General features: G+C 44.3%; 1 pseudogene; it reads left to right on the top strand.

Moving 5' to 3' along the window:
• The first annotated feature begins 1,551 nt into the window (after window positions 1-1,551).
• Window positions 1,552-4,729, top strand: part of LOC105978791 — a 22,804-nt pseudogene continuing 19,626 nt past the window's right edge.

Raw genomic sequence — 4,729 nt, 5'->3', positions numbered from 1 at the left:
GCAACAAGCACAGGAAGGCCTCCTCCATAACTACCAAAGTCCGCGAGGAGGGTTATGCTGCACTTCTTGGCAGTAAACATTTCCACATAAAGCTAAATAGACCCAGGTTTCTTAAAGTGGGAGAGCAGCTGACAGACTCCCCGTGACCATGGGCCAGCTGCTCTCAGAGCTGCGTCCTGGAGCCCTGCTCCTCCCTAGCACAGCTGATTTTCCCCAACCCCTGAGGCCACCCAACCAGCCAAACCTCTTACCTCCGGGCCTCTGGGAGATAGCTCTGCTGGGCAGCTTGGTATAAATGTACTCAGCTTTGCCCTGCCCGTTCCTCCTTCCTCCCTGCTTAGTTCTCAGTGCCTCCCCTTGCACACTTGCCCTATTTCCCCCAGGCAGGGCAGGAATATACAACACAACACTATGGAAGAGGAGTAATCTTCACTCACAAGGTAGCTTTAGTTTCTACTTTCTGTTATTTTCTTTGGTTTTTGTACTTTTGTTCCATTATAATATTCTCATTATATTTTTGGAGTTATCTCCCACTTCCCCTTCTGGTGATCTCTTCCAGTGTGAACCCACCCTCCTAGGAACACCCATCTCCGCCCCCCACCCTCATCCCCTCACAACCCCCCCACCAGGCAAAAACAGGCAGGTCTTTAACCCAAACAAGGGCTCCCTTACCCAGCTCTGAGCTTATTGACACACCCAGGTATATGTTGCCATAGCAACAGATATTAGCACCCACACCCAGGCCACGCTTGGGTCTTCGTCTCTTTTGTGTCTCCTCTCCCTGCACATCCACCCATTATCTCTTTCTGCTTTCTTTTTCCTAGTGAAATATATTTCAGTGGAACTTATTAACTCTAATTATCCCTCATCAAATATATTTCCCTATTATTTTTTCAAATTTGTTGACCAATCCAGACAGCCACTTATTATTCCTATCATTGTTTTTATTTTATTCTCACTCTTCTTCGCCCCTCCCCCCCCCTTCCCTGTGGACCCGTCCCGTTCCCTTTCTCTCCAGTTCACCATGTGTTTCCAGGTCCTATTAGACCTCTTCCACACACTAAACAGAGACAACTATCCTAACTACCGCTACCTAACCCAGCACTGCACACACCCGACCAGCTGGAGCACACGTCAGGAAAACAGCAGTCAACACAGCAAACCAGCACCAACAAGCAAAACAACTAATAAGAGCAACACAAGCAACTGAAAACCACCCAAATCCCATGGAAAAAGAGGCCATGAAACGACCAGAGACTTCATTCAGAAGAATGATGGTCAGGTCCTTTCAAGAGATGCGGGGAGCACTCACGAGAACAACAGGAGAAACTGAAAAACGAACATCCTTATTAAACCAAAAGGAATCCCAGATGACAATCATGATGCGGCAGAATTAGGTGACCTGGTACAAGACCTGAAGAATAAGATGGAAGAAGAGGAAAATCGACATCAAGAAAAGAAAGAATGCATGGATAGTAGCTACACACGAAAGTGAAAGACCTAGGAACAAGTCTAACCAGAATGTCGCCAACACAATCCAGAATCGTCAACATGGCAGCGCCGGCAAGAGATTTAGGTCTAGTCTTGGTCCATCATTAGAGGCAAAGTACTTCCAAGGTGGCTTATCATGCATCCCACTCTCCTTGTTTTGTAAACATTCTGTTGCCCCACGGACATTTTGCTGCTGCTTCAAAGCCTGGGGCGGGGGAGCCCCCCCCAAAAAACACCAGATGAAATAGGAAAAATAGATGCATACACCTATATGGAAGGCGAGCTGGAAGATGATATCTATTTAAAACGCTTACACCCACGGCTGTTCACCTACCTAAGAAATTTCAAACTCTCGACTTCCCTTATCCAAAGCAAGGTGTTTGTCTAGATTGGACTCTGGATATGTCATTGCAGAAGAAGAAAAAAGCCGAGCCATCTCCCAGTGTTCGTAGTCTTCCATACCCATCCACATCAGAAATCAGTAAAGTTGCTGTATTCACTGGGAATGCATCAGAGGCAAAAATAGCAGAAGAAAATGGAGCTGCATCTTTAGGAAGAACTAATCAGCAGGTTTTGGCATGCAGACGTTTATGGAGCCGAAATAATGCCTGAGCTTAATCCACTAAGGAAGAAACTAAGAAACTTTCCAAAGTTTTCCCCAAATCCATTAGCCTTGATATCTCTCAAATGCTTGAATTATTTAAAACTGGGCATGAGGGGGTCAGAGCAGAGCCCCAAAACCCATCTGTCGACAATGGGACAGCCCCTCACAGAAGGGTCACAGGAAGTGCTGAATCAACCAGGGTGCAGTATAGCGCTGATAATGCACACAACATTCCTCTGGTTCCTTGAGGCTTTCTCACCCCCCACGATCATGACAGTCTGCCTTTCAGTTCTGGCTAGACCGGAGCCTGTACACTGGCACAGATAAGAGCTGACAACACACGGAATCCAGGTCAGATAAACCCCTCAGGAGCAGTAACGGGAGTAGTGATGCCAGGAGGGCAGGGGGAGGGTAGGGAGAGAAGGGGAGGAAACGGGAAGTGATTGCAAGGATAGACACATTACCACCCCCCACCACCCCTTTGGGGGATGAACAACAGGAAACATGGGAAGGGAGACAGTGGTTGGTGTAAGATATGAAAATAATAATAATTTATAATTTATCAAAGGATCACAAGGGCCGGAGAGAAGAAGGAAGGGGGAAAAAGGAGCTGCTACCAAAGGCTCAAATAGAAAGTAAATGTTTATAAAATAGTGATGGCAACATATGTACAAATATGTTTGATACAATTAATGTATGCATTGTTATATGAGCTGTAAGAGCCCCCAATAAAACGATCTTTTAAAAAAAAGAGAACAGCAGGTGAGGAGATCTCCACTCAGCACTGCAGACTGCTACTACGGATTGATTAGGCTCCTGCATTACAAAGTGGACCACAAGGGTCTACATATAACCCCCTCCCAGGGGGACAGACAACTGAAAAGTGGGTGAAGGGAGACATCACAGTGTAAGACGTGACAAAACAATGATAATTTATAAATTACCAAGGGTTCATAAGGGAGGGGAGGTGGGGAGGGAGGGGAAAAACAAGGAGCTGATACAAGTAGAAAGAAAATGGTTTGAGATTGATGATGGCAACAAATGTACAAATGTGCTTGATACAATGGATGTATGTATGGATTGTGATAAGAGTTGTATGAGCCTAAATAAAATGATTAAATTTTTTAAAAGTTGTACGAGCCCCAATAAGTAAAATGATTTTTTTTAAAAAGAAGAATTTATAAATGATCAAGGGTTCAGGAGAGAGGGAGGATGGGGGAGGGAGGGGGGAAAATGAAGAGCTGATACCAAGGGCTCAAGTAGAAAGATGTTTTGAAAATAATGATGGCAAAAAATGTACAAATGTGCTGGACACAATGGATGGATGGATTGTGATAAGAGCTGTACAAGCCCCCAATATAATGATTTTTTTTAAAAAAGCAGAACTACTCCATGAGGCTTTCTTGGTCCAAAGCTTTGCAAAAGGATACCACCTTGCCTTACGTGCACAGTGCTGCAAGGTAGCTTTGAATAGCTAACCTTTCAGATAGTCAAGTGCAAACCATCTGTGCCACCCATGAGTTAGAATCCACTCATTGGCAATGAGTGTGTTTGGGAATTCTTTCACGCCATGGTTGGGGTTAGGTGTAGTGAGTTGATTCTAAGTCACAGTGAGCCGCTGGACAACAGAACAAACCACGGCCCATTACTGCGCCCTGGTTACACTTGAGCTCATGGTTGCAGTCAATCTATTGTGTGAGGCTCCTCTTCTGGGTTGCTGCTCCTCTACTTTGCCAAATAGGATGTTCTTTTTCCAGACCGAGCCTTCCAGATAACGGGTCTAGTCATTCTGGCAATCCATTCCATTATTCTTCGCCAGCACCGTGATTCAAAGGCATCGTTTCTTCTTGGGTCTTATTCATCGTCCAGTTTTCACAGGCAGATGCACTGATTGGAATTCCCATGGCTTGGGTCAGGCGCATCTCAGTCTTCAAAGTGACGTGTTTGCTTTTTAACACTTTTTTAACTACTGAATTTTTTAATTTGAGTTTTTCACTGTTGCCTCAGTGGAGGATGACTGGGGATCCACATGAAATGAACTCCTTGATAATGTTAATATTTTCTCCATTTATCATGCTGTTGCTCATGGGCCCAGGTGTCATCTATATTACAGGTTGTAGTTTTTGATCTTCATCAGTAAGTACCTCAAGTCTTCTTTCTGTTCAGCAAGCAAGATGGTGTCATCTACATATGGCACATTGTTGATGACTATCACTCTAATCCTGATGCTGCTTTCTTCTTCGTAATAGTCTCGCTCCTTGGGTTATTTGCTCAACGTACAGATGGAACAAGCAAGGTAAGAGCACACAACCTGACATACACCTTTCCTGATGATGCCATGCAATGTCCTCTGGTGGTTTCCAGATGACTGCTTCTTGCCTGTGCCCGGATTCCTCATGAGCACAGCTTAGTGTCTGTAATTCCCATTCTTATTATAATACACACAGTCCAATAGGCAATTGGACTGTGCGGGCATAGTCATTAAAACACAGGTAAACATTTGTTCTGGTATTCTATGGTTTCAGTCAAGATCTGTTAGATATTAGTAATGATATTTCTCATTCCACATCCTCTTCTGAATCCAATTTGAGTTTCTAGTAGTTCCTTGTTAATAAAATGCTGTAACGATTTTTT

This window comes from Echinops telfairi, unplaced genomic scaffold (assembly GCF_000313985.2).
Source record: "Echinops telfairi isolate 266 unplaced genomic scaffold, ASM31398v2 ScPeMD7_7467;HRSCAF=8505_1, whole genome shotgun sequence".
NCBI classification, from domain to species: Eukaryota; Metazoa; Chordata; class Mammalia; order Afrosoricida; family Tenrecidae; genus Echinops; species Echinops telfairi.
The sequence above is the reverse complement of the archived record's forward strand: the minus strand, read 5'-3'. Positions and strand labels throughout refer to the sequence as shown.